We start from the raw sequence: 24,610 nt of genomic DNA, 5'->3' as shown, positions 1-24,610 counted from the left end.
CCGGAAATCACGTGGGCCCCACCCGGAAATCACGTGGGGCCCACCCGGAAATCACGTGGGCCCCACCCGGAAATCACGTGGGCCCCACCCGGAAATCACGTGGGCCCCACCCGGAAATCACGTGGGCCCCAAGCGGAAATCTCGTGGGCCCCACCCGGAAATCACGTGGGCCCCACGGGGAAATCACGTGGGCCCCACCCGGACCTCACGTGGGCCCCACCCGGAAATCACCTGGGCCCCACCCGGAAATCACGTGGGCCCCACCCGGAAATCACGTGGGCCCCACGGGGAAATCTCGTGGGCCCCACCCGGAAATCTCGTGGGCCCCACCCGGAAATCACGTGGGCCCCACCCGGAAATCTCGTGAGCCCCACCCGGAAATCACGTGGGCCCCACGGGGAAATCACGTGGGCCCCACCCGGAAATCACGTGGGGCCCACCCGGAAATCACCTGTGCCCCACGGGGAAATCACGTGGGCCCCACCCGGAAATCACGTGGGCCCCACGGGGAAATCACGTGGGCCCCCAGGGGAAATCACGTGGGCCCCACCCGGAAATCACGTGGGCCCCACCCGGAAATCATGTGGGCCCCACCCGGAAATCACGTGGGCCCCACGGGGAAATCACGTGGGCCCCACCCGGAGATCACGTGGGCCCCACCCGGAAATCACGTGGGCCCCACCCGGAAATCACGTGGGCCCCACCCGGAAATCACGTGGGCCCCACCCGGAAATCACGTGGGCCCCACCCGGAAATCACGTGGGCCACACCCGGAAATCACGTGGGCCACACCCGGAAATCACGTGGGCCCCACCCGGAAATCACGTGGGGCCCACCCGGAAATCACGTGGGCCCCACCCGGAAATCACGTGGGCCCCACGGGGAAATCACGTGGGCCCCACCCGGAAATCATGTGGGCCCCACCCGGAAATCACGTGGGCCCCACCCGGAAATCACGTGGGCCCCAGGGGAAATCACGTGGGCCCCACCCGGAAATCACGTGGGCCCCACCCGGAAATCACGTGGGCCCCACCCGGAAATCACGTGGGCCCCACGGGGAAATCACGTGGGCCCCACCCGGAAATCACGTGGGCCCCACCCGGAAATCACGTGGGCCCCACCCGGAAATCACGTGGGCCCCACCCGGAAATCACGTGGGCCCCACCCGGAAATCACGTGGGCCCCACCCGGAAATCACGTGGGCCCCACGGGGAAATCACGTGGGCCCCACCCGGAAATCAGGTGGGCCCCACCCGGAAATCACGTGGGCCCCACGGGGAAATCACGTGGGCCCCCAGGGGAAATCACATGGGCCCCACCCGGAAATCACGTGGGCCCCACCCGGAAATCACGTGGGCCCCACCCGGAAATCACGTGGGCCCCACCCGGAAATCACGTGGGCCCCACCCGGAAATCACGTGGGCCCCACCCGGAAATCACGTGGGCCCCCAGGGGAAATCACGTGGGCCCCACCCGGAAATCACGTGGGCCCCACCCGGAAATCACGTGGGCCCCACGGGGAAATCACGTGGGCCCCACCCGGAAATCACGTGGGCCCCACCCGGAAATCACGTGGGCCCCACCCGGAAATCACGTGGGCCCCACCCGGAAATCACGTGGGCCCCACGGGGAAATCACGTGGGCCCCACCTGGAAATCACGTGGGCCCCACCCGATAATCACGTGGGCCCCACCCGGAAATCACGTGGGCCCCACCCGGAAATCACGTGGGCCCCACCCGGAAATCACGTGGGCCCCACCCGGAAATCACGTGGGCCCCACCGGGAAATCACGTGGGCCCCACCCGGAAATCACGTGGGCCCCACCCGGAAATCACGTGGGCCCCACCCGGAAATCACGTGGGCCCCACCCGGAAATCACGTGGGCCCCACCCGGAAATCTCGTGGGCCCCACCCGGAAATCACGTGGGCCCCACGGGGAAATCACGTGGGCCCCACCCGGAAATCACGTGGGGCCCACCCGGAAATCACGTGGGCCCCACGGGGAAATCACGTGGGCCCCACCCGGAAATCACGTGGGCCCCACCCGGAAATCTCGTGGGCCCCACCCGGAAATCACGTGGGCCCCACCCGGAAATCACGTGGGCCCCACGGGGAAATCACGTGGGCCCCACCCGGAAATCACGTGGGCCCCGCCCGGAAATCACGTGGGCCCCACCCGGAAATCTCGTGGGCCCCACCCGGAAATCACGTGGGCCCCACCCGGAAATCACGTGGGCCCCACGGGGAAATCACGTGGGACCCACCCGGAAATCACGTGGGCCCCACCCGGAAATCACGTGGGCCCCACCCGGAAATCACGTGGGCCCCACCCGGAAATCACGTGGGGCCCACCCGGAAATCACGTGGGCCCCACGGGGAAATCACGTGGGCCCCACCCGGAAATCACGTGGGCCCCACCCGGAAATCACGTGGGCCCCACCCGGAAATCACGTGGGCCCCACCCGGAAATCACGTGGGCCCCACCCGGAAATCACGTGGGCCCCACGGGGAAATCACGTGGGCCCCACCCGGAAATCACGTGGGCCCCACCCGGAAATCACGTGGGCCCCACCCGGAAATCACGTGGGCCCCACCCGGAAATCACGTGGGCCCCACCCGGAAATCACGTGGGCCCCACCCGGAAATCTCGTGGGGCCCACCCGGAAATCACGTGGGCCCCACGGGGAAATCACGTGGGCCCCACCCGGAAATCACGTGGGCCCCACCCGGAAATCACGTGGGCCCCACCCGGAAATCACGTGGGCCCCACCCGGAAATCACGTGGGCCCCACCCGGAAATCACGTGGGCCCCACCCGGAAATCACGTGGGCCCCACCCGGAAATCACGTGGGCCCCATGGGGAAATCACGTGGGCCCCACCCGGAAATCACGTGGGCCCCACCCGGAAATCACGTGGGCCCCACCCGGAAATCACGTGGGGCCCACCCGGAAATCACGTGGGCCCCACCCGGAAATCACGTGGGCCCCACCCGGAAATCACGTGGGCCCCACCCGGAAATCACGTGGGCCCCACCCGGAAATGACGTGGTCCCCACCCGGAAATCACGTGGGCCCCACCCTGAAATCACGTGGGCCCCACGGGGAAATCACGTGGGCCCCACCCGGAAATCACGTGGGCCCCACCCGGAAATCACGTGGGCCCCACCCGGAAATCACGTGGGCCCCACCCGGAAATCACGTGGGCCCCACGGGGAAATCACGTGGGCCCCACCCGGAAATCACGTGGGCCCCACGGGGAAATCACGTGGGCCCCCAGGGGAAATCACGTGGGCCCCACCCGGAAATCACGTGGGCCCCACCCGGAAATCACGTGGGCCCCACCCGGAAATCACGTGGGCCCCACGGGGAAATCACGTGGGCCCCACCCGGAGATCACGTGGGCCCCACCCGGAAATCACGTGGGCCCCACCCGGAAATCACGTGGGCCCCACCCGGAAATCACGTGGGCCCCACCCGGAAATCACGTGGGCCCCACCCGGAAATCACGTGGGGCCCACCCGGAAATCACGTGGGGCCCACCCGGAAATCACGTGGGCCCCACCCGGAAATCACGTGGGCCCCACGGGGAAATCACGTGGGCCCCACCCGGAAATCACGTGGGCCCCACCCGGAAATCACGTGGGCCCCACGGGGAAATCACGTGGGCCCCCAGGGGAAATCACGTGGGCCCCACCCGGAAATCACGTGGGCCCCACCCGGAAATCACGTGGGCCCCACCCGGAAATCACGTGGGCCCCACGGGGAAATCACGTGGGCCCCACCCGGAAATCACGTGGGCCCCACCCGGAAATCACGTGGGCCCCACCCGGAAATCACGTGGGCCCCACCCGGAAATCACGTGGGCCCCACCCGGAAATCACGTGGGCCCCACCCGGAAATCACGTGGGCCCCACGGGGAAATCACGTGGGCCCCACCCGGAAATCAGGTGGGCCCCACCCGGAAATCACGTGGGCCCCACGGGGAAATCACGTGGGCCCCCAGGGGAAATCACGTGGGCCCCACGGGGAAATCACGTGGGCCCCACCCGGAAATCACGTGGGCCCCACCCGGAAATCACGTGGGCCCCACCCGGAAATCACGTGGGCCCCACCCGGAAATCACGTGGGCCCCCAGGGGAAATCACGTGGGCCCCACCCGGAAATCACGTGGGCCCCACCCGGAAATCACGTGGGCTCCACGGGGAAATCACGTGGGCCCCACCCGGAAATCACGTGGGCCCCACCCGGAAATCACGTGTGCCCCACCCGGAAATCACGTGGGCCCCACCCGGAAATCACGTGGGCCCCACGGGGAAATCACGTGGGCCCCACCTGGAAATCACGTGGGCCCCACCCGATAATCACGTGGGCCCCACCCGGAAATCACGTGGGCCCCACCCGGAAATCACGTGGGCCCCACCCGGAAATCACGTGGGGCCCACCCAGAAATCACGTGGGCCCCACCGGGAAATCACGTGGGCCCCACCCGGAAATCACGTGGGCCCCACCCGGAAATCACGTGGGCCCCACCCGGAAATCACGTGGGCCCCACCCGGAAATCACGTGGGCCCCACCCGGAAATCTCGTGGGCCCCACCCGGAAATCACGTGGGCCCAAGGGGAAATCACGTGGGCCCCACCCGGAAATCACGTGGGGCCCACCCGGAAATCACGTGGGCCCCACGGGGAAATCACGTGGGCCCCACCCGGAAATCACGTGGGCCCCACCCGGAAATCTCGTGGGCCCCACCCGGAAATCACGTGGGGCCCACCCGGAAATCACGTGGGCCCCACCCGGAAATCACGTGGGCCCCACCCGGAAATCACGTGGGCCCCACCCGGAAATCACGTGGGCCCCACCCGGAAACCACGAGGGCCCCACCCGGAAATCACGTGGGCCCCACCCGGAAATCACGTGGGCCCCACCCGGAAATCACGTGGGCCCCACCCGGAAATCACGTTTGCCCCACCCGGAAATCACGTTTGCCCCACCCGGAAATCACGTGGGCCCCACCCGGAAATCACGTGGGCCCCACCCGGAAATCACGTGGGCCCCACCCGGAAATCACGTGGGCCCCACCCGGAAATCACGTGGGCCCCACCCGGAAATCACGTGGGGCCCACCCGGAAATCACGTGGGCCCCACCCGGAAATCACGTGGGCCCCACGGGGAAATCACGTACGCCCCCAGGGGAAATCACGTGGGCCCCCAGGGGAAATCACGTGGGCCCCACCCGGAAATCACGTGGGCCACACCCGGAAATCACGTGGGCCCCACGGGGAAATCACATGGGCCCCACGGGGAAATCACGTGGGCCCCACGGGGAAATCACGTGGGCCCCCAGGGGAAATCACGTGGGCCCCACGGGGAAATCACGTGGGACCCACCCGGAAATCACGTGGGCCCCACCCGGAAATTACGTGGGCCCCACGGGGAAATCACGTGGGCCCCAAGGGGAAATCACGTGGGCCCCACGGGGAAATCTCGTGGGCCCCACCCGGAAATCACGTGGGCCCCACCCGGAAATCACGTGGGCCCCACCCGGAAATCTCGTGGGCCCCACCCGGAAATCACGTGGGCCCCACCCGGAAATCACGTGGGCCCCACCCGGAAATCTCGTGGGCCCCACCCGGAAATCACGTGGGCCCCACCCGGAAATCACGTGGGCCCCACCCGGAAATCACGTGGGCCCCACCCGGAAATCACGTGGGCCCCACCCGGAAATCACGTGGGCCCCACCCGGAAATCACGTGGGCCCCACCCGGAAATCTCGTGGGCCCCACCCGGAAATCACGTGGGCCCCACGGGGAAATCACGTGGGCCCCACCCGGAAATCACGTGGGGCCCACCCGGAAATCACGTGGGCCCCACCCGGAAATCACGTGGGCCCCACCCGGAAATCACGTGGGCCCCCAGGGGAAATCACGTGGGCCCCACCCGGAAATCACGTGGGCCCCACCCGGAAATCACGTGGGCCCCACCCGGAAATCACGTGGGCCCCACCCGGAAATCACGTGGGCCCCACCCGGAAATCACGTGGGCCCCACACGGAAATCACGTGGGCCCCACCCGGAAATCACGTGGGCCCCACCCGGAAATCACGTGGGCCCCACGGGGAAATCACGTGGGCCCCACCCGGAAATCACGTGGGCCCCACCCGGAAATCACGTGGGCCCCACCCGGAAATCACGTGGGCCCCATCCGGAAATCACGTGGGCCCCCAGGGGAAATCACGTGGGCCCCACCCGGAAATCACGTGGGCCCCACCCGGAAATCACGTGGGGCCCACCCGGAAATCACGTGGGCCCCACGGGGAAATCACGTGGGCCCCACCCGGAAATCACGTGGGCCCCACCCGGAAATCACTTGGGGCCCACCCGGAAATCACGTGGGGCCCACCCGGAAATCACGTGGGCCCCACGGGGAAATCACGTGGGCCCCACCCGGAAATCACGTGGGCCCCACCCGGAAATCACGTGGGCCCCACCCGGAAATCACGTGGGCCCCACCAGGAAATCACGTGGGCCCCACCCGGAAATCACGTGGGCCCCACCCGGAAATCACGTGGGCCCCACCCGGAAATCACGTGGGCCCCCAGGGGAAATCACGTGGGCCCCACCCGGAAATCACGTGGGCCCCACCCGGAAATCACGTGGGCCCCACCCGGAAATCACGTGGGCCCCACCCGGAAATCACGTGGGCCCCACCCGGAAATCAGGTGGGCCCCACCCGGAAATCACGTGGGCCCCACGGGGAAATCACGTGGGCCCCACCCGGAAATCACGTGGGCCCCACCCGGAAATCACGTGGGCCCCACCCGGAAATCACGTGGGGCCCACCCGGAAATCACGTGGGCCCCACCCGGAAATCACGTGGGCCCCACCCGGAAATGACGTGGTCCCCACCCGGAAATCACGTGGGCCCCACCCTGAAATCACGTGGGCCCCACGGGGAAATCACGTGGGCCCCCCCCGGAAATCACGTGGGCCCCACCCGGAAATCACGTGGGCCCCACCCGGAAATCACGTGGGCCCCACCCGGAAATCACGTGGGACCCACCCGGAAATCACGTGGGCCCCACCCGGAAATCACGTGGGCCCCACCCGGAAATCACGTGGGCCCCACCCGGAAATCACGTGGGCCCCACCCGGAAATCACGTGGGCCCCACCCGGAAATCACGTGGGCCCCACGGGGAAATCACGCGGGCCCCACCCGGAAATCACGTGGGCCCCACCCGGAAATCACGTGGGCCCCACCCGGAAATCACGTGGGCCCCCAGGGGAAATCACGTGGGACCCACCCGGAAATCACGTGGGCCCCACCCGGAAATCACGTGGGCCCCACCCGGAAATCACGTGGGCCCCACCCGGAAATCACGTGGGCCCCACCCGGAAATCACGTGGGCCCCACCCGGAAATCACGTGGGCCCCACCCGGAAATCACGTGTGCCCCACGGGGAAATCACGTGGGCCCCTCCCGGAAATCACGTGGGCCCCACCCGGAAATCACGTGGGCCCCACCCGGAAATCACGTGGGCCCCACCCGGAAATCACGTGGGCCCCACGGGGAAATCACGTGGGCCCCACCCGGAAATCACGTGGGCCCCACCCGGAAATCACGTGGGCCCCACCCGGAAATCACGTGGGCCCCACCCGGAAATCACGTGGGCCCCCAGGGGAAATCACGTGGGCCCCACCCGGAAATCACGTGGGCCCCACCCGGAAATCACGTGGGGCCCACCCGGAAATCACGTGGGCCCCACCCGGAAATCACGTGGGGCCCACCCGGAAATCACGTGGGCCCCACGGGGAAATCACGTGGGCCCCACCCGGAAATCACGTGGGACCTACCCGGAAATCACGTGGGCCCCACCCGGAAATCACGTGGGCCCCACCAGGAAATCACGTGGGCCCCACCCGGAAATCACGTGGGCCCCAACCGGAAATCACGTGGGCCCCACCCGGAAATCACGTGGGCCCCCAGGGGAAATCACGTGGGCCCCACCCGGAAATCACGTGGGCCCCACCCGGATATCACGTGGGGCCCACCCGGAAATCACGTGGGCCCCACGGGGAAATCACGTGGGCCCCGCCCGGAAATCACGTGGGCCCCACCCGGAAATCACGTGGGCCCCACCCGGAAATCACGTGGGCCCCACGGGGAAATCACGTGGGCCCCACCCGGAAATCACGTGGGCCCCACCCGGAAATCACGTGGGCCCCACCCGGAAATCACGTGGGCCCCCAGGGGAAATCACGTGGGCCCCACCCGGAAATCACGTTTGCCCCACCCGGAAATCACGTGGGCCCCACCCGGAAATCACGTGGGCCCCACCCGGAAATCACGTGGGCCCCACCCGGAAATCACGTGGGCCCCACCCGGAAATCACGTGGGCCCCACCCGGAAATCACGTGGGGCCCACCCGGAAATCACGTGGGCCCCACCCGGAAATCACGTGGGCCCCACGGGGAAATCACGTACGCCCCCAGGGGAAATCACGTGGGCCCCCAGGGGAAATCACGTGGGCCCCACCCGGAAATCACGTGGGCCCCACCCGGAAATCACGTGGGCCCCACGGGGAAATCACATGGGCCCCACGGGGAAATCACGTGGGCCCCACGGGGAAATCACGTGGGCCCCCAGGGGAAATCACGTGGGCCCCACGGGGAAATCACGTGGGACCCACCCGGAAATCACGTGGGCCCCACCCGGAAATTACGTGGGCCCCACGGGGAAATCACGTGGGCCCCAAGGGGAAATCACGTGGGCCCCACGGGGAAATCTCGTGGGCCCCACCCGGAAATCACGTGGGCCCCACCCGGAAATCACGTGGGCCCCACCCGGAAATCTCGTGGGCCCCACCCGGAAATCACGTGGGCCCCAACCGGAAATCACGTGGGCCCCACCCGGAAATCTCGTGGGCCCCACCCGGAAATCACGTGGGCCCCACCCGGAAATCACGTGGGCCCCACCCGGAAATCACGTGGGCCCCACCCGGAAATCACGTGGGCCCCACCCGGAAATCACGTGGGCCCCACCCGGAAATCACGTGGGCCCCACCCGGAAATCTCGTGGGCCCCACCCGGAAATCACGTGGGCCCCACGGGGAAATCACGTGGGCCCCACCCGGAAATCACGTGGGGCCCACCCGGAAATCACGTGGGCCCCACCCGGAAATCACGTGGGCCCCACCCGGAAATCACGTGGGCCCCCAGGGGAAATCACGTGGGCCCCACCCGGAAATCACGTGGGCCCCACCCGGAAATCACGTGGGCCCCACCCGGAAATCACGTGGGCCCCACCCGGAAATCACGTGGGCCCCACCCGGAAATCACGTGGGCCCCACACGGAAATCACGTGGGCCCCACCCGGAAATCACGTGGGCCCCACCCGGAAATCACGTGGGCCCCACGGGGAAATCACGTGGGCCCCACCCGGAAATCACGTGGGCCCCACCCGGAAATCACGTGGGCCCCACCCGGAAATCACGTGGGCCCCATCCGGAAATCACGTGGGCCCCCAGGGGAAATCACGTGGGCCCCACCCGGAAATCACGTGGGCCCCACCCGGAAATCACGTGGGGCCCACCCGGAAATCACGTGGGCCCCACGGGGAAATCACGTGGGCCCCACCCGGAAATCACGTGGGCCCCACCCGGAAATCACTTGGGGCCCACCCGGAAATCACGTGGGGCCCACCCGGAAATCACGTGGGCCCCACGGGGAAATCACGTGGGCCCCACCCGGAAATCACGTGGGCCCCACCCGGAAATCACGTGGGCCCCACCCGGAAATCACGTGGGCCCCACCAGGAAATCACGTGGGCCCCACCCGGAAATCACGTGGGCCCCACCCGGAAATCACGTGGGCCCCACCCGGAAATCACGTGGGCCCCCAGGGGAAATCACGTGGGCCCCACCCGGAAATCACGTGGGCCCCACCCGGAAATCACGTGGGCCCCACCCGGAAATCACGTGGGCCCCACCCGGAAATCACGTGGGCCCCACCCGGAAATCAGGTGGGCCCCACCCGGAAATCACGTGGGCCCCACGGGGAAATCACGTGGGCCCCACCCGGAAATCACGTGGGCCCCACCCGGAAATCACGTGGGCCCCACCCGGAAATCACGTGGGGCCCACCCGGAAATCACGTGGGCCCCACCCGGAAATCACGTGGGCCCCACCCGGAAATGACGTGGTCCCCACCCGGAAATCACGTGGGCCCCACCCTGAAATCACGTGGGCCCCACGGGGAAATCACGTGGGCCCCCCCCGGAAATCACGTGGGCCCCACCCGGAAATCACGTGGGCCCCACCCGGAAATCACGTGGGCCCCACCCGGAAATCACGTGGGACCCACCCGGAAATCACGTGGGCCCCACCCGGAAATCACGTGGGCCCCACCCGGAAATCACGTGGGCCCCACCCGGAAATCACGTGGGCCCCACCCGGAAATCACGTGGGCCCCACCCGGAAATCACGTGGGCCCCACGGGGAAATCACGCGGGCCCCACCCGGAAATCACGTGGGCCCCACCCGGAAATCACGTGGGCCCCACCCGGAAATCACGTGGGCCCCCAGGGGAAATCACGTGGGACCCACCCGGAAATCACGTGGGCCCCACCCGGAAATCACGTGGGCCCCACCCGGAAATCACGTGGGCCCCACCCGGAAATCACGTGGGCCCCACCCGGAAATCACGTGGGCCCCACCCGGAAATCACGTGGGCCCCACCCGGAAATCACGTGTGCCCCACGGGGAAATCACGTGGGCCCCTCCCGGAAATCACGTGGGCCCCACCCGGAAATCACGTGGGCCCCACCCGGAAATCACGTGGGCCCCACCCGGAAATCACGTGGGCCCCACGGGGAAATCACGTGGGCCCCACCCGGAAATCACGTGGGCCCCACCCGGAAATCACGTGGGCCCCACCCGGAAATCACGTGGGCCCCACCCGGAAATCACGTGGGCCCCCAGGGGAAATCACGTGGGCCCCACCCGGAAATCACGTGGGCCCCACCCGGAAATCACGTGGGGCCCACCCGGAAATCACGTGGGCCCCACGGGGAAATCACGTGGGCCCCACCCGGAAATCACGTGGGCCCCACCCGGAAATCACTTGGGGCCCACCCGGAAATCACGTGGGGCCCACCCGGAAATCACGTGGGCCCCACGGGGAAATCACGTGGGCCCCACCCGGAAATCACGTGGGACCTACCCGGAAATCACGTGGGCCCCACCCGGAAATCACGTGGGCCCCACCAGGAAATCACGTGGGCCCCACCCGGAAATCACGTGGGCCCCAACCGGAAATCACGTGGGCCCCACCCGGAAATCACGTGGGCCCCCAGGGGAAATCACGTGGGCCCCACCCGGAAATCACGTGGGCCCCACCCGGATATCACGTGGGGCCCACCCGGAAATCACGTGGGCCCCACGGGGAAATCACGTGGGCCCCGCCCGGAAATCACGTGGGCCCCACCCGGAAATCACGTGGGCCCCACCCGGAAATCACGTGGGCCCCACGGGGAAATCACGTGGGCCCCACCCGGAAATCACGTGGGCCCCACCCGGAAATCACGTGGGCCCCACCCGGAAATCACGTGGGCCCCCAGGGGAAATCACGTGGGCCCCACCCGGAAATCACGTGGGTCCCACCCGGAAATCACGTGGGCCCCACCCGTAAATCACGTGGGCCCCACCCGGAAATCACGTGGGCCCCGCCCGGAAATCACGTGGGCCCCACCCGGAAATCACGTGGGCCCCACCCGGAAATCACGTGGGCCCCACCCGGAAATCACGTGGGCCCCACCCGGAAATCAGGTGGGCCCCACCCGGAAATCACGTGGGCCCCACCCGGAAATCACGTGGGCCCCACCCGGAAATCACGTGGGGCCCACCGGGAAATCACGTGGGCCCCACGGGGAAATCACGTGGGCCCCACCCGGAAATCACGTGGGCCCCACGGGGAAATCACGTGGGCCCCACCCGGAAATCACGTGGGCCCGACCCGGAAATCACGTGGGCCCCACCCGGAAATCACGTGGGCCCCACCCGGAAATCACGTGGGCCCCACCCGGAAATCAGGTGGGCCCCACCCGGAAATCACGTGGGCCCCACGGGGAAATCACGTGGGCCCCACCCGGAAATCACGTGGGCCCCACCCGGAAATCACGTGGGCCCCACCCGGAAATCACGTGGGCCCCACCCGGAAATCACGTGGGCCCCACCCGGAAATCAGGTGGGCCCCACCCGGAAATCACGTGGGCCCCACGGGGAAATCACGTGGGCCCCACCCGGAAATCACGTGGGCCCCACCCGGAAATCACGTGGGCCCCACCCGGAAATCACGTGGGGCCCACCCGGAAATCACGTGGGCCCCACCCGGAAATCACGTGGGCCCCACCCGGAAATGACGTGGTCCCCACCCGGAAATCACGTGGGCCCCACCCTGAAATCACGTGGGCCCCACGGGGAAATCACGTGGGCCCCCCCCGGAAATCACGTGGGCCCCACCCGGAAATCACGTGGGCCCCACCCGGAAATCACGTGGGCCCCACCCGGAAATCACGTGGGACCCACCCGGAAATCACGTGGGCCCCACCCGGAAATCACGTGGGCCCCACCCGGAAATCACGTGGGCCCCACCCGGAAATCACGTGGGCCCCACCCGGAAATCACGTGGGCCCCACCCGGAAATCACGTGGGCCCCACGGGGAAATCACGCGGGCCCCACCCGGAAATCACGTGGGCCCCACCCGGAAATCACGTGGGCCCCACCCGGAAATCACGTGGGCCCCCAGGGGAAATCACGTGGGACCCACCCGGAAATCACGTGGGCCCCACCCGGAAATCACGTGGGCCCCACCCGGAAATCACGTGGGCCCCACCCGGAAATCACGTGGGCCCCACCCGGAAATCACGTGGGCCCCACCCGGAAATCACGTGGGCCCCACCCGGAAATCACGTGTGCCCCACGGGGAAATCACGTGGGCCCCTCCCGGAAATCACGTGGGCCCCACCCGGAAATCACGTGGGCCCCACCCGGAAATCACGTGGGCCCCACCCGGAAATCACGTGGGCCCCACGGGGAAATCACGTGGGCCCCACCCGGAAATCACGTGGGCCCCACCCGGAAATCACGTGGGCCCCACCCGGAAATCACGTGGGCCCCACCCGGAAATCACGTGGGCCCCCAGGGGAAATCACGTGGGCCCCACCCGGAAATCACGTGGGCCCCACCCGGAAATCACGTGGGGCCCACCCGGAAATCACGTGGGCCCCACGGGGAAATCACGTGGGCCCCACCCGGAAATCACGTGGGCCCCACCCGGAAATCACTTGGGGCCCACCCGGAAATCACGTGGGGCCCACCCGGAAATCACGTGGGCCCCACGGGGAAATCACGTGGGCCCCACCCGGAAATCACGTGGGACCTACCCGGAAATCACGTGGGCCCCACCCGGAAATCACGTGGGCCCCACCAGGAAATCACGTGGGCCCCACCCGGAAATCACGTGGGCCCCAACCGGAAATCACGTGGGCCCCACCCGGAAATCACGTGGGCCCCCAGGGGAAATCACGTGGGCCCCACCCGGAAATCACGTGGGCCCCACCCGGATATCACGTGGGGCCCACCCGGAAATCACGTGGGCCCCACGGGGAAATCACGTGGGCCCCGCCCGGAAATCACGTGGGCCCCACCCGGAAATCACGTGGGCCCCACCCGGAAATCACGTGGGCCCCACGGGGAAATCACGTGGGCCCCACCCGGAAATCACGTGGGCCCCACCCGGAAATCACGTGGGCCCCACCCGGAAATCACGTGGGCCCCCAGGGGAAATCACGTGGGCCCCACCCGGAAATCACGTGGGCCCCACCCGGATATCACGTGGGGCCCACCCGTAAATCACGTGGGCCCCACGGGGAAATCACGTGGGCCCCGCCCGGAAATCACGTGGGCCCCACCCGGAAATCACGTGGGCCCCACCCGGAAATCACGTGGGCCCCACCCGGAAATCACGTGGGCCCCACCCGGAAATCAGGTGGGCCCCACCCGGAAATCACGTGGGCCCCACCCGGAAATCACGTGGGCCCCACCCGGAAATCACGTGGGGCCCACCGGGAAATCACGTGGGCCCCACGGGGAAATCACGTGGGCCCCACCCGGAAATCACGTGGGCCCCACGGGGAAATCACGTGGGCCCCACCCGGAAATCACGTGGGCCCGACCCGGAAATCACGTGGGCCCCACCCGGAAATCACGTGGGCCCCACCCGGAAATCACGTGGGCCCCACCCGGAAATCAGGTGGGCCCCACCCGGAAATCACGTGGGCCCCACGGGGAAATCACGTGGGCCCCACCCGGAAATCACGTGGGCCCCACCCGGAAATCACGTGGGCCCCACCCGGAAATCACGTGGGGCCCACCCGGAAATCACGGGGGCCCCACCCGGAAATCACGTGGGCCCCACCCGGAAATCACGTGGGCCCCACCCGGAAATCACGTGGGCCCCACCCGGAAATGACGTGGTCCCCACCCGGAAATCACGTGGGCCCCACCCTGAAATCACGTGGGCCCCACGGGGAAATCACGTGGGCCCCCCCCGGAAATCACGTGGGCCCCACCCGGAAATCACGTGGGCCCCACCCGGAAATCACGTGGGCCCCACCCGGAAATCACGTGGGCCCCACCCGGAAATCACGTGGGCCCCACCCGGAAATCACGTGGGACCCACCCGGAAATCACGTGGGCCCCACCCGGAAATCACGTGGGCCCCACCCGGAAATCACGTGGGCCCCACCCGGAAATCACGTGGGCCCCACCCGGAAATCACGTGGGCCCCACGGGGAAATCACGCGGGCCCCACCCGGAAATCACGTGGGCCCCACCCGGAAATCACGTGGGCCCCCAGGGGAAATCACGTGGGCCCCACCCGGAAATCACGTGGGCCCCACCCGGAAATCACGTGGGCCGCACCCGGAAATCACGTGGGCCCCACCCGGAAATCACGTGGGCCCCACCCGGAAATCACGTGGGCCCCACCCGGAAATCACGTGGGCCCCACCCGGAAATCACGTGTGCCCCACGGGGAAATCACGTGGGCCCCACCCGGAAATCACGTGGGCCCCACCCGGAAATCACGTGGGCCCCACCCGGAAATCACGTGGGCCCCACCCGGAAATCACGTGGGCCCCACGGGGAAATCACGTGGGCCCCACCCGGAAATCACGTGGGCCCCACCCGGAAATCACGTGGGCCCCACCCGGAAATCACGTGGGCCCCCAGGGGAAATCACGTGGGCCCCACCCGGAAATCACGTGGGCCCCACCCGGAAATCACGTGGGGCCCACCCGGAAATCACGTGGGCCCCACGGGGAAATCACGTGGGCCCCACCCCGAAATCACGTGGGCCCCACCCGGAAATCACTTGGGGCCCACCCGGAAATCACGTGGGGCCCACCCGGAAATCACGTGGGCCCCACGGGGAAATCACGTGGGCCCCACCCGGAAATCACGTGGGACCCACCCGGAAATCACGTGGGCCCCACCCGGAAATCACGTGGGCCCCACCAGGAAATCACGTGGGCCCCACCCGGAAATCACGTGGGCCCCAACCGGAAATCACGTGGGCCCCACCCGGAAATCACGTGGGCCCCCAGGGGAAATCACGTGGGCCCCACCCGGAAATCACGTGGGCCCCACCCGGATATCACGTGGGGCCCACCCGGAAATCACGTGGGCCCCACGGGGAAATCACGTGGGCCCCGCCCGGAAATCACGTGGGCCCCACCCGGAAATCACGTGGGCCCCACCCGGAAATCACGTGGGCCCCTCCAGGAAATCACGTGGGCCCCACCCGGAAATCACGTGGGCCCCACCCGGAAATCACGTGGGCCCCACCCGGAAATCACGTGGGCCCCACGGGGAAATCACGTGGGACCCACCCGGAAATCACGTGGGCCCCACGGGGAAATCACGTGGGCCCCACCCGGAAATCACGTGGGCCCCACGGGGAAATCACGTGGGCCCCACCCGGAAATCACGTGGGCCCCACCCGGAAATCACGTGGGCCCCACCCGGAAATCACGTGGGCCCCACGGGGAAATCACGTGGGCCCCACCCGGAAATCACGTGGGCCCCACCCGGAAATCACTTGGGCCCCACCCGGAAATCACTTGGGCCCCACGGGGAAATCACGTGGGCCCCACCCGGAAATCACGTGGGCCCCACCCGGAAATCACGTGGGCCCCACGGGGAAATCACGTGGGCCCCACCCGGAAATCACTTGGGCCCCACCCGGAAATCACGTGGGCCCCACCCGGAAATCACGTGGGCCCCACGGGGAAATCACGTGGGCCCCACCCGGAAATCACGTGTGCCCCACCCGGAAATCACGTGGGCCCCACCCGGAAATCACGTGGGCCCCACCCGGAAATCACGTGGGCCCCACCCGGAAATCACGTGTGCCCCACGGGGAAATCACGTGGGCCCCACCCGGAAATCACGTGGGGCCCACCCGGAAATCACGTGGGCCCCACCCGGAAATCACGTGGGCCCCACCCGGAAATCACGTGGGCCCCACCCGGAAATCACGTGGGCCCCACCCGGAAATCACGTGGGCCCCACCCGGAAATCACGTGGGCCCCCAGGGGAAATCACGTGGGCCCACCCGGAAATCACGTGGGCCCCACCCGGAAATCACGAGGGCCCCACCCGGAAATCACGTGGGCCCCACCCGGAAATCACGTGGGGCCCACCCGGAAATCACGTGGGCCCCACCCGGAAATCAGGTGGGCCCCACCCGGAAATCACGTGGGCCCCACCCGGAAATCACGTGGGCCCCACCCGGAAATCACGAGGGCCCCACCCGGAAATCACGTGGGCCCCACCCGGAAATCACGTGGGCCCCACCCGGAAATCACGTGGGCCCCACCCGGAAATCACGTTTGCCCCACCCGGAAATCACGTGGGCCCCACCCGGAAATCACGTGGGCCCCACCCGGAAATCACGTGGGCCCCACCCGGAAATCACGTGGGCCCCACCCGGAAATCACGTGGGCCCCACCCGGAAATCACGTGGGCCCCACCCGGAAATCACGTGGGCCCCACCCGGAAATCACGTGGGGCCCACCCGGAAATCACGTGGGCCCCACCCGGAAATCACGTGGGCCCAACGGGGAAATCACGTGCGCCCCCAGGGGAAATCACGTGGGCCCCCAGGGGAAATCACGTGGGACCCACCCGGAAATCACGTGGGCCCCACCCGGAAATTACGTGGGCCCCACGGGGAAATCACGTGGGCCCCAAGGGGAAATCACGTGGGCCCCACGGGGAAATCACGTGGGCCCCACCTGGAAATCACGTGGGCCCCACCCGATAATCACGTGGGCCCCACCCGGAAATCACGTGGGCGCCACCCGGAAATCACGTGGGCCCCACCCGGAAATCACGTGGGCCCCACCCGGAAATCACGTGGGCCCCACCCGGAAATCACGTGGGCCCCACCCGGAAATTACGTGGGCCCCACGGGGAAATCACGTGGGCCCCAAGGGGAAATCACGTGGGCCCCACGGGGAAATCACGTGGGCCCCACCTGGAAATCACGTGGGCCCCACCCGATAATCACGTGGGCCCCACCTGGAAATCACGTGGGCGCCACCCGGAAATCACGTGGGCCCCACCCGGAAATCACGTGGGCCCCACCCGGAAATCACGTGGGCCCCACCCGGAAATCACGTGGGCCCCACCCGGAAATCACGTGGGCCCCACCCGGAAATCACGTGGGCCCCACCCGGAAATCACGTGGGCCCCACCCGGAAATTACGTGGGCCCCACGGGGAAATCACGTGGGCCCCAAGGGGAAATCACGTGGGCCCCACGGGGAAATCACGTGGGCCCCACCTGGAAATCACGTGGGCCCCACCCGATAATCACGTGGGCCCCACCCGGAAATCACGTGGGCCCCACGGGGAAATCACGTGGGCCCCACCCGGAAATCACGTGGGCCCCACCCGGAAATCTCGTGGGCCCCACCCGGAAATCACGTGGGCCCCACCCGGAAATCACGTGGGCCCCACCCGGAAATCACGTGGGCCCCACCCGGAAATCACGTGGGCCCCACCCGGAAATCACGTGGGCCCCACCCGGAAATCTCGTGGGCCCCACCCGGAAATCACGTGGGCCCCACCCGGAAATCACGTGGGCCCCACCCGGAAATCACGTGGGCCCCACCCGGAAATCACGTGGGCCCCACCCGGAAATCACGTGGACCCCACCCGGAAATCACGTGGGGCCCACCCGGAAATCACGTGGGCCCCACGGGGAAATCACGTGGGCCCCACGGGGAAATCACGTGGGCCCCACCCGGAAATCACGTGGGCCCCACCCGGAAATCACGTGGGCCCCACCCGGAAATCACGTGGGGCCCACCCGGAAATCACGTGGGCCCCACCCGGAAATCACGTGGGCCCCACCCGGAAATCACGTGGGCCCCACCCGGAAATCACGTGGGCCCCACCCGGAAATGACGTGGTCCCCACCCGGAAATCACGTGGGCCCCACCCTGAAATCACGTGGGCCCCACGGGGAAATCACGTGGGCCCCACCCGGAAATCACGTGGGCCCCACCCGGAAATCACGTGGGCCCCACCCGGAAATCACGTGGGCCCCACCCGGAAATCACGTGGGCCCCACGGGGAAATCACGTGGGCCCCACCCGGAAATCACGTGGGCCCCACGGGGAAATCACGTGGGCCCCCAGGGGAAATCACGTGGGCCCAACCCGGAAATCACGTGGGCCCCACCCGGAAATCACGTGGGCCCCACCCGGAAATCACGTGGGCCCCACGGGGAAATCACGTGGGCCCCACCCGGAGATCACGTGGGCCCCACCCGGAGATCACGTGGGCCCCACCCGGAAATCACGTGGGCCCCACCCGGAAATCACGTGGGCCCCACCCGGAAATCACGTGGGCCCCACCCGGAAATCACGTGGGCCCCACCCGGAAATCACGTGGGCCCCACCCGGAAATCACGTGGGCCCCACCCGGAAATCACGTGGGCCCCACCCGGAAATCAAGTGGGCCCCACGGGGAAATCACGTGGGCCCCACCCGGAAATCACGTGGGCCCCACCCGGAAATCACGTGGGCCCCACCCGGAAATCACGTGGGCCCCACCCGGAAATCACGTGGGCCCCACCCAGAAATCTCGTGGGCCCCACCCGGAAATCACGTGGGCCCCACCCGGAAATCACGTGGGCCCCACCCGGAAATCACGTGGGCCCCACCCGGAAATCACGTGGGCCCCACCCGGAAATCACGTGGGCCCCACCCGGAAATCACGTGGGCCCCACCCGGAAATCACGTGGGCCCCACCCGGAAATCACGTGGGCCCCACCCGGAAATCACGTGTGCCCCACGGGGAAATCACGTGGGCCCCACCCGGAAATCACATGGCCCCACCCGGAAATCACGTGGGCCCCACCCGGAAATCACGTGGGCCCCATCCGGAAATCACGTGGGCCCCACCCGGAAATCACGTGGGCCCCACGGGGAAATCACGTGGGCCCCACCCGGAAATCACGTGGGCCCCACCCGGAAATCACGTGGGCCCCACCCGGAAATCACGTGGGCCCCACGGGGAAATCACGTGGGCCCCCAGGGGAAATCACGTGGGCCCCACCCGGAAATCACGTGGGCCCCACCCGGAAATCACGTGGGCCCCCAGGGGAAATCACGTGGGCCCCACCCGGAAATCACGTGGGCCCCACCCGGATATCACGTGGGGCCCACCCGGAAATCACGTGGGCCCCACGGGGAAATCACGTGGGCCCCGCCCGGAAATCACGTGGGCCCCACCCGGAAATCACGTGGGCCCCACCCGGAAATCACGTGGGCCCCACCCGGATATCACGTGGGCCCCACGGGGAAATCACGTGGGACCCACCCGGAAATCACGTGGGCCCCACGGGGAAATCACGTGGGCCCCACCCGGAAATCACGTGGGCCCCACGGGGAAATCACGTGGGCCCCACCCGGAAATCACGTGGGCCCCACCCGGAAATCACGTGGGCCCCACCCGGAAATCACGTGGGCCCCACGGGGAAATCACGTGGGCCCCACCCGGAAATCACGTGGGCCCCACCCGGAAATCACGTGGGCCCCACCCGGAAATCACGTGGGCCCCACGGGGAAATCACGTGGGCCCCACCCGGAAATCACGTGGGCCCCACCCGGAAATCACGTGGGCCCCACCCGGAAATCACGTGGGCCCCACCCGGAAATCACGTGGGCCCCACCCGGAAATCACGTGGGCCCCACCCGGAAATCACGTGGGCCCCACGGGGAAATCACGTGGGCCCCACCCGGAAATCACGTGGGCCCCACCCGGAAATCACGTGTGCCCCACGGGGAAATCACGTGGGCCCCACGGGGAAATCACGTGGGCCCCACCCGGAAATCACGTGGGCCCCACCCGGAAATCACGTGGGCCCCACCCGGAAATCACGTGGGCCCCACCCGGAAATCACGTGGGCCCCACGGGGAAATCACGTGGGCCCCACCCGGAAATCACGTGGGCCCCACCCGGAAATCACGTGTGCCCCACCCGGAAATCACGTGGGCCCCACGGGGAAATCACGTGGGCCCCACCCGGAAATCACGTGGGCCCCACCCGGAAATCACGTGGGCCCCACCCGGAAATCACGTGGGCCCCACCCGGAAATCACGTGGGCCCCACCCGGAAATCACGTGGGCCCCACCCGGAAATCACGTGGGCCCCACGGGGAAATCACGTGGGCCCCACCCGGAAATCACGTGGGCCCCACCCGGAAATCACTTGGGCCCCACGGGGAAATCACGTGGGCCCCACCCGGAAATCACGTGGGCCCCACCCGGAAATCACGTGGGCCCCACGGGGAAATCACGTGGGCCCCACCCGGAAATCACTTGGGCCCCACCCGGAAATCACGTGGGCCCCACCCGGAAATCACGTGGGCCCCACGGGGAAATCACGTGGGCCCCACCCGGAAATCACGTGTGCCCCACCCGGAAATCACGTGGGCCCCACCCGGAAATCACGTGGGCCCCACCCGGAAATCACGTGGGCCCCACCCGGAAATCACGTGTGCCCCACGGGGAAATCACGTGGGCCCCACCCGGAAATCACGTGGGGCCCACCCGGAAATCACGTGGGCCCCACCCGGAAATCACGTGGGCCCCACCCGGAAATCACGTGGGCCCCACCCGGAAATCACGTGGGCCCCACCCGGAAATCACGTGGGCCCCACCCGGAAATCACGTGGGCCCCCAGGGGAAATCACGTGGGCCCACCCGGAAATCACGTGGGCCCCACCCGGAAATCACGAGGGCCCCACCCGGAAATCACGTGGGCCCCACCCGGAAATCACGTGGGGCCCACCCGGAAATCACGTGGGCCCCACCCGGAAATCAGGTGGGCCCCACCCGGAAATCACGTGGGCCCCACCCGGAAATCACGTGGGCCCCACCCGGAAATCTCGAGGGCCCCACCCGGAAATCACGTGGGCCCCACCCGGAAATCACGTGGGCCCCACCCGGAAATCACGTGGGCCCCACCCGGAAATCACGTTTGCCCCACCCGGAAATCACGTGGGCCCCACCCGGAAATCACGTGGGCCCCACCCGGAAATCACGTGGGCCCCACCCGGAAATCACGTGGGCCCCACCCGGAAATCACGTGGGCCCCACCCGGAAATCACGTGGGCCCCACCCGGAAATCACGTGGGCCCCACCCGGAAATCACGTGGGGCCCACCCGGAAATCACGTGGGCCCCACCCGGAAATCACGTGGGCCCAACGGGGAAATCACGTGCGCCCCCAGGGGAAATCACGTGGGCCCCCAGGGGAAATCACGTGGGCCCCACCCGGAAATCACGTGGGCCACACCCGGAAATCACGTGGGCCCCACGGGGAAATCACATGGGCCCCACGGGGAAATCACGTGGGCCCCACGGGGAAATCACGTGGGCCCCCAGGGGAAATCACGTGGGCCCCACGGGGAAATCACGTGGGACCCACCCGGAAATCACGTGGGCCCCACCCGGAAATTACGTGGGCCCCACGGGGAAATCACGTGGGCCCCAAGGGGAAATCACGTGGGCCCCACGGGGAAATCACGTGGGCCCCACCTGGAAATCACGTGGGCCCCACCCGATAATCACGTGGGCCCCACCCGGAAATCACGTGGGCGCCACCCGGAAATCACGTGGGCCCCACCCGGAAATCACGTGGGCCCCACCCGGAAATCACGTGGGCCCCACCCGGAAATCACGTGGGCCCCACCCGGAAATCACGTGGGCCCCACCCGGAAATCTCGTGGGCCCCACCTGGAAATCACGTGGGCCCCACGGGGAAATCACGTGGGCCCAACCCGGAAATCACGTGGGGCCCACCCGGAAATCACGTGGGCCCCACCTGGAAATCAAGTGGGCCCCACCCGGAAATCACGTGGGCCCCACCCGGAAATCACGTGGGGCCCACCCGGAAATCACGTGGGCCCCACGGGGAAATCACGTGGGCCCCACCCGGAAATCACGTGGGCCCCACCCGGAAATCTCGTGGGCCCCACCCGGAAATCACGTGGGCCCCACCCGGAAATCACGTGGGCCCCACCCGGAAATCACGTGGGCCCCACCCGGAAATCACGTGGGCCCCACCCGGAAATCACGTGGGCCCCACCCGGAAATCACGTGGGGCCCACCCGGAAATCACGTGGGCCCCACCCGGAAATCACGTGGGCCCCACCCGGAAATCACGTGGGCCCCACCCGGAAATCACGTGGGCCCCACCCGGAAATCACGTGGGGCCCCAGGGGAAATCACGTGGGCCCCACCCGGAAATCACGTGGGCCCCACCCGGAAATCACGTGGGCCCCACCCGGAAATCACGTGGGCCCTACCCGGAAATCACGTGGGCCCCCAGGGGAAATCACGTGGGCCCCACCCGGAAATCAAGTGGGCCCCACCCGGAAATCACGTGGGGCCCAACCGGAAAACACGTGGGCCCCCAGGGGAAATCACGTGGGCCCCACCCGGAAATCACGTGGGCCCCACCCGGAAATCACGTGGGCCCCACCCGGAAATCACGTGGGCCCCACCCGGAAATCACGTGGGCCCCAACCGGAAATCACGTGGGCCCCACCCGGAAATCACGTGGGCCCCACCCGGAAATCACGTGGGCCCCACCCGGAAATCACGTGGGCCCCACCCGGAAATCACGTGGGCCCCACCCGGAAATCACGTGGGCCCCCAGGGGAAATCACGTGGGCCCCACCCGGAAATCACGTGGGCCCCACCCGGAAATCACGTGGGCCCCACCCGGAAATCACGTGGGGCCCACGGGGAAATCACGTGGGCCCCCAGGGGAAATCACATGGGCCCCACCCGGAAATCACGTGGGCCCCACCCGGAAATCACGTGGGCCCCACCCGGAAATCACGTGGGCCCCACCCGGAAATCACGTGGGCCCCAACCGGAAATCACGTGGGCCCCACCCGGAAATCACGTGGGCCCCACCCGGAAATCACGTGGGCCCCACCCGGAAATCACGTGGGCCCCACCCGGAAATCACGTGGGCCCCACCCGGAAATCACGTGGGCCCCCAGGGGAAATCACGTGGGCCCCACCCGGAAATCACGTGGGCCCCACCCGGAAATCACGTGGGCCCCACCCGGAAATCACGTGGGCCCCACCCGGAAATCACGTGGGCCCCACCCGGAAATCACGTGGGCCCCACCCGGAAATCACGTGGTCCCCACCCGGAAATCACGTGGGCCCCCAGGGGAAATCACGTGGGCCCCACCCGGAAATCACGTGAGCCCCACCCGAAAATCACGTGGGCCCCACCCGGAAATCACGTGGGCCCCACCCGGAAATCACGTGGGCCCCACCCGGAAATCACGTGGGCCCCACCCGGAAATCACGTGGGCCCCACCCGGAAATCACGTGGGCCCCACCCGGAAATCACGTGGGCCCCACCGGAAATCACGTGGGCCCCACCCGGAAATCACGTGGGCCCCACCCGGAAATCACGTGGGCCCCACCCGGAAATCACGTGGGCCCCACCCGGAAATCACGTGGGCCCCACCCGGAAATCACGTGGGCCCCACCCGGAAATCACGTGGGCCCCACCCGGAAATCACGTGGGCCCCCAGGGGAAATCAGGTGGGCCCCACCCGGAAATCACGTGGGCCCCACCCGGAAATCACGTGGGCCCCACCCGGAAATCACGTGGGCCCCACCCGGAAATCACGTGGGCCCCACCCGGAAACCACGTGGGCCCCACCCGGAAATCACGTGGGCCCCACCCGGAAATCACGTGGGCCCCACCCGGAATTCACGTGGGCCCCCAGGGGAAATCACGTGGGCCCCACCCGGAAATCACGTGGGCCCCACCCGGAAATCACGTTGGCCCCACCCGGAAATCACGTGGGCCCCACCCGGAAATCACGTGGGCCCCACCCGGAAATCACGTGGGCCCCACCCGGAAATCACGTGGGCCCCCAGGGGAAATCACGTGGGCCCCACCCGGAAATCACGTGGGCCCCACCCGGAAATCACGTGGGCCCC

The sequence above is a fragment of the Ovis canadensis genome, chromosome 16 (assembly GCF_042477335.2).
Source record: "Ovis canadensis isolate MfBH-ARS-UI-01 breed Bighorn chromosome 16, ARS-UI_OviCan_v2, whole genome shotgun sequence".
Lineage (NCBI taxonomy): Eukaryota > Metazoa > Chordata > Mammalia > Artiodactyla > Bovidae > Ovis > Ovis canadensis.
This window is presented reverse-complemented; position numbering follows the sequence as displayed.